Here is a 15510-nt window from a genome sequence, read left to right on the forward strand (position 1 = left end):
ATTTACAGTTTACCTTCCCATATCCATGTTTCCAGCATACCTAGGTTTCATTCATGAAGGCAACAGGAGAGTCTATTGTGTCTAGGCACATAGCAAGCCTTGAAATTTTAATACAGAAAAGAGCCATTGCATAAGAAAAACAGTGTTTCCTCTGAATTAAGGACATTTAAGGAATTGGACTTTATTTTTTAACTATCATTAATGGTATTGTCACTATGGTTGGAGATTGGGAGAGTAGGCAGGGGGTGGCACTCATGCCACAGCATGATTGTGACTTTTTGAAGATGATTTTGCCCAGTTGGTTCCTCCTGCCTCGCTGGAGCTCCAGGGGTTGAACTTACAGGGCTTGAAGGACAAGCATCCCTTTTACCTGCTAAGCTATCTTGTCAGCCAACCTGAGTTTCTTTTTTTCCCATATTTTTTATTTAACTTTTTACGCATGCCACTTTCAGTTCCCTCTCCCTCCCCTCCTCCCCCAGCCCCCAATCCTCCCAACCCCTCACCCCCACTTTATCCCCCCTCCACTCCCCAGGGAGGGCAAGGGCCTCCATGAGGGATTTCCAGAGTCCCTCACATCATCCAGGGAATGGCCCAAGTTCTTCCCCATGTGTCCAGACTGGGAGAACATCCCTCCACATGGCATGGGCTCCCAGAGTCCCTCTGTATGCCAGGAATAAATACTGCTCCACTCTCCAAGGCCCCACAGATTGCCAAGGCCTCCTCTCTGTCACCCAGGTTCGGTGGGAGGATGTCTGGATCAGTCCCATGCTGGCCCCCCAATCATCAGTCTGGGGTCCATGTGTTCCCCCCTTGTTTAGGTCAGCTGCCCCTGTGGGCCTCGCCAGCCCGATCCCGATTCCCTTGGTCATCACTCCTCTTTGCAACTGGGTTCCAGGAGTTCAATTCGGTTCACAGCTGTGGGTGTCTGCCTCCGTCTCCATCAGCCACTGGATGAGAGTTCTAGGATGGCATATAAGGCAGCCATCATTCTCACCATCATGTGAGGGCATTTAAGGTAGCCTTAATGCCAGTTGGTGTCATTCCTGAAGATCTCACTAGTGCTAGATCTCTCCTCCGACTTATAATGGCTCCCTCTTTTCTGGTATCTCCCATCCATTTCTCCTCTATTCTTACCCTGGCTCAACCTTCCTGCTCTCCTCCTCTTTCCTCCTCTTCTCTCTCACTCTTTCTCCCATCTCCTTCTGCCCTCCTCTACCATTTAACTTTAGAACATCACTTTAAGTGTGTGTGTGTTGCAAATTCTAACAACCAGCATATTCACCTAAAGTCTCTCAGAACTAAGCTCTAAGCTGGGAGTTCATCTGTTTTCTGTTTTATATGAATTGACAAAACTATGGTGACTCACCATCCCCCAGCCACACCCTTTGGTACTCTTGAATTCTGGTCAGCATGCTTTAGAATGCCGACTAGATCATTTATTCATACAGGGGTTGTATTTGTTCGCATTGAGGCATAACCAGGAAGCAATTTCCTGTCTATATTTGGAAGAGACTTCCTGCCTACCGGGAAAGAACTGTGAACATAGTATAGAACCATTCCTTGGCTTTTGCTGGGCATTCCCAGGGATAGGAGCAGTAAAGGGCAACCTGACTGGTGAGGTCAGGAATCACAGACCAAACTGGTAGACAGTGGCCCTTTCCCCAGGCTTGAATTTCTGTATTGGAAAAGCAAGGATCTCCTTCTCTGTCTCTTATATCCTTATCCTGAGGCTTGGCAGGCACTGCAGGGAGCCTGTGTGCCTCTCATTCCCCTTCCCCAGAGACAGGTGTGTGTGTGTGTGTGTGGGTGTGTGTGTGTGTGTGTTTAGTAGCCCTAGTTGTCCTAGAACTAGCTTTGTACACCAGACTTGTTTCGAACTCACAGAGGTGTGCCCGCCTCTGCCTCCTGAGTGCACCACAACACCCAGCTGCTTTTACAGCCTCTAAGCTCCCTGTTTGTACAGCCTCTAAGCTTTCACAGCCTCTAAGCTCCCTGTTTTAGGCAGGCCACACATACACGGGAATGCCAGGCCAGTTGAGGCAAGTCACTGTTCCCAGGCTTCCATGTTTTCCCTGTCACTCTCTGGTGGGTGCCTTCGGCAAATGTCTGTGGGTCTCATAGTCCATGAATCACTATCTGTTTGGATCCTCAAGTCAGGGACCCACTTACAGTTCCTGGTCGGCTCTTCCTCTCTTTAAGTTTCAGGAATTGATATTGTACTTTAAATCGTTCTTCCTTCTTCCCTCCCTCCCTTCCTCTCTCTTGCTTTCTTTCTTTTTTTCCTTGTTTAAAAAAATTGAACCAGGGTTTCATGTCCAAGCTGCCCTCAAACTGGTGTCTTCCTTGCCTCAGCCAACAGAGTGCTGGGATGACAAGTCTATGTCACTAGGCCCTGCTTAAAGTGTTTCTTCTCATAACCAACTTTTGATATACCTGTGTATAACATGTTTGTAAAATAATTCTCACACGGGAATCTTAATGATAAAAATCAGTGTTTGCCATGTCTGAAAAAACCTAGTGTTTTCCACATTCTAGATTTTTCAAGGAGACTTGGGCAAACCCTAAGGAATTTTGTTAAAGTTTCACTATCCGCCAAAAGTAGAGCCACGCATCCTGTCTCTGTGGCTAAGGTTTTGTTCTTTTCTTGGTAATCATTCTAATAGCTTCATGGTATTTTGCTCTCCAAATTTCATTTCATTTTTGCCACTGAAGGGAAGCAGGTCTGGAAGGACGCGTAGTTTCTAAGAATCTCAGGGAGTCTTGATGCTGACAGAGGGAACAAACATACTGCTCCCATCTCTTCCTTCTGCTTTTCCAAATTGCTTGCAGAACCCACAGTTTCCTCCTGAGAAGGCCAAGTTCATGTTGCAGCTTTGGCCAAATAGCCTTTCCCATTATTTCTGCGCTTGGAAGGTCCCACTTCATTCTCTCCTGGATAGGATTCGGGTGCAGAGACTGGTCTAAAAACAGAAGGGGCAGCTAAAATGTATTGAGTTATTGCGTTGAGAAAAAAAAAGAACATTTTTGTCTGTTGTAGCCCAAACTTTAAATCAGAATAGAAGCAACAATTAGATTTAAATTTTGCCATTAAATACCAATTGTAGAAAGTTTGAGCAGTCTGTGATGATGCTGGGATGAGGGGGATGTCACTGTCCCATTACATTTCTTTGTTGGTTTTCTTTTTTGCCTTCTCTAAGTTAAAGGTATTTCTCTTTGAAGCAAAATCACCTCTTTCTGGGATCTGTGCAAAGCTGCACAACTAAATCTGGTATATCCCGGGGTAGTCATGGAGAAGAGCTGACCCTGGGCTCCTTTAGACAGGGACTATAGCTTCCATGCGTTTTTTTTGAACCATGACAACATGATTGGCATTTCCTAAAAGCAATAAAAGCAGCAATAATAAATATCTCAAATGAAAGAAACAATGGGAGGGGCGCCATGAACATTTTAAAAGAAGAAATTCATGCTGTTATATCATATGCTGGAAAGCAACAATATATAATAACAAAAACCAAGATACCATAATGACAATTATCTCTATTTTTAGTACACAAAAGCTTTTAAACTTTGAATTTGAGATGTCGTGGTCAATTGCACCCCTTAATTGATCAGATCAGTTCAAAACCACATTGCAGTGAAAAGTGATTGGAAAACAGAGACGAATTTCGTTTTAGATGTTTCTAAACTGGGTTTTGGCAGCTGGGTTCCATTTTGTGTTTGTTTGTTCAAACAGGTTCTCAGTGTTCCAAACCAGCTCCAGCTGCATGTCGTAATTGTATTTCAGAACCTGTATGTCTTTTGTGGGGGAAACACTTTTGGAGAATGAATGCTGAAATCTCACTATTTTGCTTTGTTATTGTTTGTTTTTATTTTTTTATTTTCACATCCACGATATCCTTCACCTGATTGTTCACCTTGGGAAACCACGGCTGAGTATGTGCTCCGGGTATGCCTTGTAGTCATGACTAGGACAGGCATGCCAGAATCCCTCAAATGACTCTCAGATGGGCCAGCCTCCTTCCCGACATCACTTGAGTGCAGCATGAGCTGTACAAATGTCTCTTAATATTGGGAGATTACTGTTTTGTTTTAAAAATTACCCCATTAATGTTGGGCATGCTGGCACACACCCATAATTCCAGCAATCAAGATTATAGTGCTTGGAAGAGTGAAGCAGAGTGAGTTTGTGTGTGTGTGTGTGTGTGTGTGTGTGTGTGTGCAAGCTCACAGGTAAAAGTAAAAGTGAGAAGCCTCAGATAACTATATAAAGAGGTCCCCCAAAGCAAAAAAAATGATTGTACTTAATCTTTTAGGCCCAATCTCTCTCTCTCTCTCTCTCTCTCTCTCTCTCTCTCTCTCTCTCTCTCTCTCTCTCACACACACACACACACACACACACACACACACACTGAACAGTGTGAGTGGGAGAGAACACACACACACACTTATTCTCCGGGTTTATCTCCACACCTATCATTGATCCCTGTGGCTCTCTAGGCCATAATTATTGAAACTTGCATTCATCATCTTGCACTGACTAATAAACTGCTCTAAAACGAAGTGGCTTAAGAGCATGGCTTATTGTCTGTCTCTCAACATGCTGGGGGCCTCAGAATGGGGGCCAGGCCTCACTGAGCAGTTCGAACTTGGGGACTCTCATGAAGTTGTAGCCCGCTGGGTGGGGGAGCTGCTGCCACTTCAAGGGTTGACTAAAGCGGAGCCTCCTCTGTTCAGGTGGCTCACTGCCATGGCTGACATGGTGGAAGTCCTGGTTCCTCTTCTTTGTGTCACTCTAATGCCATTCCTGAAGGGAGTCCGACCTCCCCATAAGGAGTGAGTCAAGAGAACTAGGTGTAAGGTGTGATGTTGCTTATGACCTGATCTTAGGAATCATATACTGTTACATTTCTCATCTTCTATTGGTTACGTGGGCTAACCCTGGTCCAGCCTCTGAGGGAAATGCACACATCCCAGAAAACGAGCAGATGACCTGCCAGCTGCTTGAATCCACATTTTGGGGTCTACTTCCCCACTCTTTGCATCTTAGCCAAACTTACAACTTGCTATGACAATAGAAACTGGTGGAAAAGATAGTGTGGGGATCCTAAACCGAGACCTTGGGGGAGATTTGCCCTTTCTGGTGTCATCCTGTTGGTAGTGAGGGACAGGACACCTGTAAACTGTGGGGGTCATGGTTGTACCCAGCTGGAAAGGAGGGGGAAGAACACAGCCCCAGCCCTGAGGGTCCTTGGTGGGTGGAAGGGAGGCAGAAGCCCAACAACGTGAGCCAGTCCTCCCCAGGGTAAAGAGACAGACAGCCCCACCCTGAGGAGTCTCAAACCCAGCTGGGGCTTTCAGGAGACAGTGGTCCTCTGAAGGAGTCAGCCATGGAGAAGACTCCAGCTGGCTCACTTGGTATGATTTCAGAGGCAGTACCACATGCCATCTTGAGAGGGGAACCTATTGTTTAAAACAGGCATACCCTGGGGCCCTGAGAAGAGGGAGTAAGCACAAACTGGAAGGTTGGAATTTAACCTGCTCAGATGGGAGACAGTTCTGGAAGGCAGGTGTGGAGAACAAGAGGTCCAGATGCAGACAGGTCAGGGAGTGCACACAGCAGGAGGCCCTGCTCAGGCAGGCAGGTTCACAGGGAAGGCAGCTCCACTGCTGGTGGCTGGAAGCAGACCTTGTGGACCCAATACTGGGGTTTGATAGCTGAGGTCAACAGGTAGGTCAACCACGGGAACTATGGGTCTGGCGTTTACTGCTGTAGAACACAGATGCAGTCTGTTTAAAATGGAAGCAGTTTTCTTGGCACCCACACATGTACAATTAAATATCTGAAATTGTATAATTTTTTCCATAAACTTTATTTTATGTATATTGATGCTTTACCTGCATGTATGTCTGTACACAAGAGTTTCTGGTGCTCAGGGAGGCCAGAAGAGAGCAAGGAAGGACTGTTTGGGGGGAGTATGGGGACCAGCAAGAAGAGGAGGCAAATAAAAAAAATTATATATATATGAAAATAAAATGGACATCACAGCCTTTGAATGCTAACTGAAAATTAGCTTAGAAGTTGCATGCTGATTTTAATTCATAACTAATTTTTTGTGAACTGGAGTTGAAGCTGTAAGCGTTTCGTCGGGATGGGTCAGGACAGGATGGAACAGGAGTGGGTCAGGTATTCTGGCACTCGGGAGTCACAGAATACCCAGTGTTACACAGCTCAGGTGGAAAGGTATCCTGGAGCTCGGGAGCCAAGGATACTGAGTGTTACACAGCTCAGGTAGAAAGGTATCCTGGAGCTCGGGAGCCAAGGACCACCACAGGTTGCAGTAAGCTTGGCAGCTTACAGCCTTGCCTCAGAGAAAGGCTTCTCCAGTGTGTCAGCTCCGCTCCGGCAGGACAGGGTCTTCCAGCTGGGGATGTTCGCCTAGTGTAGCAGTTTTGCTCCGCAGGAGGTTTCTCGGGCGAAGTTGCTACAGTTCAGCTCTGCTCCTGGAGAGCGGAGAGCAGAGAGCAGAGAGCAGGGAGCCGGGAGCAGAGTGTAGCAACTCCGCTCTGCCAAGGAAGGTTTCCCGGGCAAGTGTTACAGCGCTGCTCGCTCTGCTCTGCCCAGGGTCGCCTCTGCTTGCTCTGCTCTGCTCTGCCCAGGGTCGCCTTTGCTCTGTCGCAGCCGCAAAAGAAGATCTTCACCCGAAGCTCATCCAAAGGGGTTTATTGGAAGACAGCTGGACCAGCCAAGCTGAACATACACAGGGTTTATATAGGGGTTCCTGGGGTTGGGGAAGTTTTTCCAGGGTAGGGATTGGTCCGATTTCAGTGCTGAGCTCAGATTGGCTAGAGCTCTGCTCCGGGATTGGTTACTTTTTTACACAGGATTAGGGTCAGATTTGGCTCTGGTTTCAGGGCCAAAGTGTGTTTCTTTCTCTGGTCCTTTTTAGCCTTTTGGCTCCAATTTTAGGGCCAGGGTACATTTCTTTCACTGACTCTGATTCCAGGGACAAAGTGTGTTCCTTTGGCACTGGTTTTAGGGTCAGGGTACATTTCTTTGGTTCTGGTTGCAGGGCCAAAGTGTGTTTCTTTGGCTCTGCTCAGGGTGTGTTTCTTTGACTGGTCCCTTTTCCCTACAGAAGCTACTCTGTACAAATGTGACATATTGACATATCAAGATTTGTTAAGCAAACAAAATAAGGGTAACTATTCACTTAGGAAACACAAGAAAATGAACACCATTAAAGTCTTAACTAGTGTCTTGGTTAACTGATGCCATATGGAGATCTTAGATCCAATTTTTCAGTGAGTTATTTTAAACAACTCATTTGCCTTGTCCCCCGGCCCCAGGAAGGCCCTGTGACTTAAGGACACACACACACACACACACACACACACACACACACACAGAGAGAGAGAGAGAGAGAGAGAGAGAGAGAGAGAGAAGATACCTCACCACGTGACAGATACTATTAAAAAGATGTCACACTCGGTTGCATTTAAGCATTTAAGTCCCAGTCCCACAGTGGACGAAGAATACAAGTGGCCAAGTCACTCAGTTGAGATTAAGTGACAGTATGTAGAAAAGCCAGAGTCCCATCGCCTGGACCCCAGTCTGGACCGTTTCGGTGTGTACTCTCCCACAGTTATACAAACCAATCTCAGCGTCTCTGACTTTGATTCCTAAGTAAGACAGAGCTGGTCCTTGAATGGGTGAAGGCTGCCACACTAAGCACGGAACGCAGATCTCCACCCTGCAGCTTTGAGGGTGAGGGTGGGCCAAATTCAAGGCCAGCCATGCGGCAGTTTTAGAATGGCAAGGCAGCTGCCAATGGCGTGAGGAAAGACCCGTGGGCAGTGGATGCCGTGCCAGCTTTTGCGGTGGGGCCCAGCACAGGGCAGGTGAGGCAGGCTAGACATCTTCTGCCCAAACATGTGTTTCTGGTTCCCTTGTCTTGGGTCTTAGGGGAAAAGAATGAGATTGGCCAGCATTTTAGAACACTGTGGTTATGTGCTTGCTTATTCAAAGTTTCTTTGTATTAGTTTTCTCACTTTAAAAATGAAAACATTTGGGCTGGAGAAATGGCCCAGATGTTAAGAATAAGCATTGCTCTTTCAGAAGATTCAAGTTTACCCTGAATGTGGGTGTCAGTGAGGAGGCCTAGATAATCTATTGGGCCTTGGGTACTATTTATCCCTGACATACAAATGGACTTTGGGAGTCCATTCCACAATGAGGGATGCTCTCTCAGCCTGGACTCTTGTGCGAGGGCCTAGGCCCTGCCCTGGATGAAATGACAGACTCTGGAAATCCACCAAGGAGGGCCTCACCCTCCCTGGGAATTGGAGTGGAGATTGGGTGGGAGACTGGGGGGCCTGGTGGGGAGGGAGGGGGAGGAGGGGAGAGAGAGGGAGCTGGGATTGACCTGTGAAACAAGATTGTTTCTAACTTAAATTAAAAAAATAAAAGGAAAAAGAAAGATTCAAGTTCAGTTCCCAGCACCCACATGAGTCAGCTCACAACTGCCTGAATCTCCAGCCCCATGGGCTCTGGCCTCCATGGGCACCTGCACAGTCATATAACTAGAACAAAATAAATATGAGGGGGGTGAGATCCTTAGAGAAAATGTTTGACCATCCGGAAGTGGATATAGGACAAGAGAAGGACGCTGGGCTCTCTGGTCTTCACTACTCTGCTACTCCATGCCTGCAGAAGTAGTCACTGTGCCACCGTGAGCCACTGGGTGTGGGACTTTCTAAACATCTTTCTGTGTGCACATGCGTGTGTGTGTGTGTGTGTGTGTGTGTGCACGTGCATGCATGCACCAACACACACACACTTTCTGCACACACACTTTCTGTACGCATACACACACACACACACACACACACATTCTGTGTGCCTCCTCTCCACAGGCTATTTTAAAGAAGAGAAAACCATTCCCATGTTCTAGAGATTAGTACTTAAGAAGTTTTAGTTGCATTTATATTTATTTATTTACTTATTTACTCGCTTCATATGTACATGTATGTGGGGGTGGGGGTCAGAAGACAATTTTCAGGAGCTGGTTATTTCCTCCAATCATGTGGATCCTAGGATCCAACTTGTACTGTCATTCTTGGTCTCATGCCCCTCTAGCTACTGAGTCATTTCAATTGATTCTCCTGATTTCAATCAACCACCCTGATTGATACTGTTGGTTACTGTTCTAGAACATGCCAGAAACAAGCAGGGCAGGAGCCTGTGTACTTAGGGATGCATCCCTGTGTTCTCCAGAGACATCCATAACTAACTGGAATTAATTGACATCTATGTGCCACTTACAAGCAGTGGCTACTTTACTGCACAGTGTGGCTCAGGGAAGGATGTATTTCTCCATACAACCTAGTGTAAGAGATCTGTCCCCACATTTCCCTCAGGGAATGGCTCCTTCTGTTTTCCAACCCTGGTCCTTGGGAGAACGTGGGACACTGCAGATGAAAAATACTATGTGGAAATTATTTAAAGTGTCCACACTCATGGGAGGTCAGGGTGAACAGGGAGAATTATATTGATCATCAGATGCCATTGTACTCTGGGAATAAAGGAAAATTTATTAAAGTCTGTGCAATCCTAGGCTGGGAAAATTAATTGAGTCTCCTTCTTTGCACTTATGAGGACAATCACACAGCAAAGTCCTATCTGACGGCCATGTGTTGATTGCAGAGAGGCTTCCAAAGGAGGATGCTGTTCTGGTTTGAATGTGAAGGTCTCCCACAGACTCATGTGTTTGGACATGTGTTCCTTGTACGGGAAGGCTGTTTAATCCTGAGGGGGTGGAACATTGCGGAATGATGTGGGTCAATGGGGACCAGCCTTAAGGCTTCCTATGGCCTCCAGTTTCTTGAGCACAGATGCACCGTGACCAGCCAGTATTCTGCTCCTGCTGCATGTCCGTCCTGTCATATGGAATGATCTCTTTGTATTCTAAGACAGAATAGACTCCTCTTCCCTTAATTTGTTTCTTGTTAGTTACTTGGTCACAGTGTGAGAAAAGTCACTAAGACAGAAGCCAAGTCCATCTCATCTCTCCCAAGCAAATATTAAATTGTATCCCTCTAAATCATTTACGAACATTTTGATACTATCCTTATTTCACTGTTTTCCCTTGGCATGTCCCCCACCTGCATTTTTGTTGTTCATTTTTTGGTTTTTTGTTTTGTTTTGCTTTTAATAGAGCTGGGAATTAAACCCAGGGCTTTGTGAATGTCACTCACGTTCTCTATCACTGAACCACACTTAAAAACACAGAAACAGAGTCACTAAATCTCCATATTTGCTTTGTGAACTTCTCAAACCAGGTTTGTAGGTAATTGCAATCATCTGTAAATTGCTTCCTTTGTCTAAAGTGGCTGCAATCCAATACTTAGGGAAGTCCAAGATGACACTGCATGGACACAAGAGGAATGTGAGCCTATCATTGGAACTTTCCAGAAAGGGTCTGGTTAGTAACTAGCCCTCCACACCCCAAACTGGATATGTGTCTTGATTTCTTCCATCACTTCTCAAATTGCCTGTGAAGTCAAGGACACAATGATGACCAGAGTCATGTTGAAACCTCCAAGTATCTTTTAGGTAGCAATCATATTTGAAGTTAATAGATGTGCATGGTGGCCTTTTATCATTTACTAAATGAAAAAAATCCTATTTTTAATTGAAAAGGAATTTCAGTTCATTATTTATAAACAAAATTGAAAATCTGAAGGAAGAAAATTAAAACAAATGACTAAAAACCTTCACTCAATGATCACAACTACTGATATTTGTGTGACTATCCCTTCATACACTTTTGTTGTGCGGATATACAGATATGTAATTTTGTCTTCAGGACTGAACCGTCTGGAAAGATATAAGGGCAAGTCTAGCTTCTATAAAGAAGAGATGGAGAATCACTAATGTGGGGGGGTCTGGAAAGTGCTACAGAGCATGGCCTTCCTTGTGGATCCCCATCCCCATGGATTTCTAGTCCTAGGTACCTTCTGTTACTTCTCTCTTCTCCATCTCCCACCATAGTACCCAGACTCATTTCTTGTTTTTTGTTTTGTTTGAGACAGTGTTTCTCTGTTTAACAGCCCTGGCTGTCCTGAAACTCACTCTGTAGACCAGGCTGGCCTCATACTCACGGAGATCCACCTGCCTTTGCTTCCTGAGTTCTGGGATTAAAGATATGTACCACCACCACCTGACCACGTTCATTTTTTTTTATAACCTCTTCCTAGTCCCAAGGACAGAGAGCCATTCCAGGGGGTGGGAGTTTCTCTCAGCGATTCCAGAAGACTTTTCTCCTCACTGAATAGAGAAGGAGACATTTGGGATCTCACAGATGCCAGCTGTGGGGGAAGGCACACACAATCATGTTCCTCTTGAAGGTCACACCGTGCCCACTGGAATGCCTGTGTCAGTCACCCTTCCGTTGCTGTGACAAGATGCCAGAGGTAGGCAACTTACAGGAAGGAAGGGATTGTTTGGGCTTATGGTTTCAGGGATCAGGTGCTGCTTGCCCCTGTTGCTTTGAGTCTGTGTAGAGGCAGAGCATCATGGGAGGAGTACATAGTTGAGTAGTTGAGTAAAGGTCATGGTGGTTGGAAAGAATAGAGAGGAAGAATAGGGTTCCAGCAGTGCCTTTGAACCCCCTGAAATGCTAAATTCCCCCCAGCAGGGCCCACTTTAAGAAAAGTTACTTTATGTGTATGGGTATTTTGCTTGCATGTACCTCTATGCACCATGTACATGCCTGATACTCAAAGAGGCCAGAATAGGGCTTTGGAACCCATGGAACTGGCGTTGCATGTGGTTATTAGCCACCTGCAGGTGCTGGGAATCAAACCCAGGTCCTCTGGAAGAGCACCCAGTACTCTTAACCACTGAGCCATCTCTCCATCCTCTAAACTCCACTTCTTATGACTTCTACCCCCTCCAGTGTTTCAGGCTGAGAACTAACCTGCATTTGAGCCTTCGAGAGGGACATTTAGAGTCTGCATCACACCAGTGCCTCTTCTCTCTTCCTTCTGCCATCCTACACTGGGAAGCTGTACCAGGAGCAGCAGCGACTCATTCTAGTACTTTGAGGGTAACAGAAGACATCAATGAAACTGACTTTCATCACTTTTCCCCATTAGGCCAGAATCATTCCTAAGGTATTTCATCTGTAAAGCAGGAATAATGTCATCTTCTTCACAAGGTTGTTGGGATGATAAAGAGAAACACATACAGCAGTGTGAAAACGACCAGACGTTAGATGCCTCAGCTGCTGTCTGACAGTCCCCACGAGAACTCTAAGGGTATCAGCCTTGTGATGTTCCTAGACCTGGTCCTTAGCTTTCAAAGTCTAGACGTTAGATAGTTCATTTAGCTCATTGTCAACATTCATTAGAGACTAAAGTACAAGCCAAAACCATAGTCTATAAACATTAAGTGTGACATGTCCTGCTGATGGCCAAGTCTCCGAGGAAGATAAGCTACAGGGAGATGGTTCCTGGATGAACTGCCTAGGCAGGAATTTGGTGGGATCTTGACTGACATCTCTTTGTGACAGGTCATGGCTACCTGGAGAGATCATGCTGCTGTATGGACAGCAGGCTGGAAACATGTGATCATTGCAGCTTTTATCTCTTCCATTGTCCCCCTCTGGCCACCATAGTGACTCAGCCATGACTATATGAACATTTCTCCCTAAGGGGCAGCCATGCTTCGATGTATACCATCTCAGCTAGAAATGTGTGCCACCGAAAGTGAACAGGTATTGATATAAGGCAAATGCTGTAGTCTAGAAAAACAAAAGTCAAGAAAAGACTAAATTAAGCAGGTTTCTTTTTTTAATGAACTGGGGCCGAGGAGATGACTCAGCTGGTAAAGGGCTTGCCATACAGGCATGAGGCACTGAGCTTGGCTCTCTAGCACCTATTATAAGGCAGGAAGTGCATGCCTTTAATCTCAGCATCAGGAAGATAGAAACAGGAGGGTCCCTTGTTCTTGCAGACCAGTTAGTCTGGCTAAGTCAGAGAACTTACAGTGAGAGCCCCTGTCTCAAAAAAATAAGGTGGAGAAAATATTGAAGATCTACGGCCATATAACCCTGAGTGTACTGGATCTTGTCTCATCCAAGAAGCTAAGCAGGGTTGGGTCTGTTTAGTACTTGAATGGGAGAAAGTTTGGAAGAAGATAACTAACATCAACTTCTGGCTTCCACCTGGATGTACAGGCCTGCATGTACACACACACACACACACACACACACACACACACACACACACAGGGGGAGAGAGAGAGAGAGAGAGAGAGAGAGAGAGAGAGAGAGAGAGAGAGAGAGAGAGAGAGAATCATATTTCAGCCCTTTACAAAGAAGCTGTCTTTAAATCTCTATGCTTAGAGCACAGGGACAGCCTTGGGCAAGCCACTGCCTTCCCTCTCCTAACGGTATCAGGCTCACAGGACTGTTGCAGAGAACCAGTGAGTTAATGTATGTGAAGTTCTCCTAACAGTGCCTGGCACATGCCTTGTGTTGTCCTGTCGTTATATCCAGATACACAGGGGCTATTATCCGGGTGTCTTGGAACGTTGAGTAAATGGAGTCATACTGGACCATCCATTTTCAGTGTGCTTTCCCCAGTTCATTCGTGAAACCCATCCATCCGTGTCTTTCTAGTCTCATTCACTAGTTCCGTCTGCAGTGTCAGATTGTTTCCATCGTAGAAAGAACACAATATGGCTGACTATTCTCCTTTTCTCGGAAATCTGCTGTTCATCTTTGGTATTATACATGATTTTTTATACAATGTGATTGTGCATGTCTCCTTATAGACTTTGTCTAAATACATTGTGTGGTTTTTCTCTTAGGCAAAGCTTGACTGTGGGATCCTATTAGTAGTTCTTAGGGGGATATTAGAGATTACAAAAACTTGCTGAAAACACAATGCATGGTTCAGAGACATGCCCCCCCATGGTTCCATAACCCCTTCTCATCTCCCACATAAAGCATAATCCCTAATGAGAATGAGAAGTGGGAAAGTCAATAGGCTCTTCTAAACAACCTCGTGACCTCGAGGCAAGTTGTGGGCTCTTTGGACCTCTGCTTATTCATTTGGAAAATAGTGGTTCTTCTAGACCCAGGAGTCTTTAGTGTCTACACCCTGCCAGACGCAGAACAGCATCAGAGCAGAGAAAGCATCCCATGAATCCTTGTTGATGGAAATGGGGCCAAGGTGACAAGATGCGTTTTAAAATAGCTGTTTGGTGAGTGCCAGAACACAGTGTTTCCCACAAAAGAGTGGAGGAGAAAGAGACGAACAGAAAACCTTTCGGGAAACCTAAGCAACAGGGAAAGTCCCCACTCCCCGCAAACAGAAACTGTCCAGATTATCATAGGAGGGCTATCAGGAAATTGCACAATTTATAGGAATGAGATTAAAAACACTAATGGAATGAGACATTCCACTTGCAGGAGACAAAGCAGGAAGCCAGACCCAGTTGTGGCTCAGCAAGACATTGCATCGGAAGTGGACAGCTCTAAACATCCTGTCTCTGCAAAAGGTCGGCCCCGCTGGAAGGTTTTAAACAAGGGTAGAAGGTTATCACTCCCAGCGCGGGCAGAGTGTACTGTCTCCATCTCCGAGTTCTCCGCTTGACCTTGCTCTGTCCTCTAATTATCTTCGGATGGCTTGCGTTACTGCCTCCCAAACTCTTTCCTCATCCTTGAAGAGAAAAGGAAGGGGTCTCTGAGTGAGATAATGCGTCCAAGACTCCTACTGATGCCATGAAATAGCTTCCCAGTGTAAGCATGAACCGCATTCCTCTCAGGAGGCAGAGCGGAAGCCCACACTGCTTGAGGAGTGAACAAGAACAAAGGAAACCAGCAAGGGGGAGAATGACTGAGATTGAGATGTGGACCCGAGTGCACCCTGAGTGCATCATTGCCACTACGATGCTTGCCCTAACTCTGGTCCCCCAACTTCTGCATAGGAACCCAAGCCAGGCCCATGGAAGCTTAGCCAAAGAACCTGGCTCCCTACTTTGTGACTAGGCATGCATGACTACGAGCTAAGGATGTGGCCAGCGGAAACTGAGTGCTAGTTGAAATTCTTGTTGACTCTGAGGGAAAAACGTGTTTGTCTTCAGCTGACTTCCTCCCTGCTTATAGCTGGAATTGTGGTTGATAGGAAGCAATCAGAGTAGCTCTGAGATGTGTTATATACTGAGTTGTGTTCCCAGGTTCATATAGGGAAGTCCTAACTCCCTCTGTGACTGTATTTAGAGATGGTGCCAATGACGTGTTTATGGTTAGTGAGGTGAGAGTAGGAGTCTAACACAACAGTTTCCAGTAGCTTTGTTTTTTTGAAGGTAGGGTTTTACTGCATAGCCCTTGTTGGTTGCAAATTCTCTACGTAAGTGAGGCTGTCCTCAAACTCCCAGAGGTCTACCTGCTTCCCGAGAGAGTGCTGGGTTTAATGCCCTGGGCCACCATGCTCAGTTTCCAG

This window comes from Mesocricetus auratus, unplaced genomic scaffold, assembly GCF_017639785.1.
Source record: "Mesocricetus auratus isolate SY011 unplaced genomic scaffold, BCM_Maur_2.0 Super-Scaffold_100006, whole genome shotgun sequence".
Lineage (NCBI taxonomy): Eukaryota > Metazoa > Chordata > Mammalia > Rodentia > Cricetidae > Mesocricetus > Mesocricetus auratus.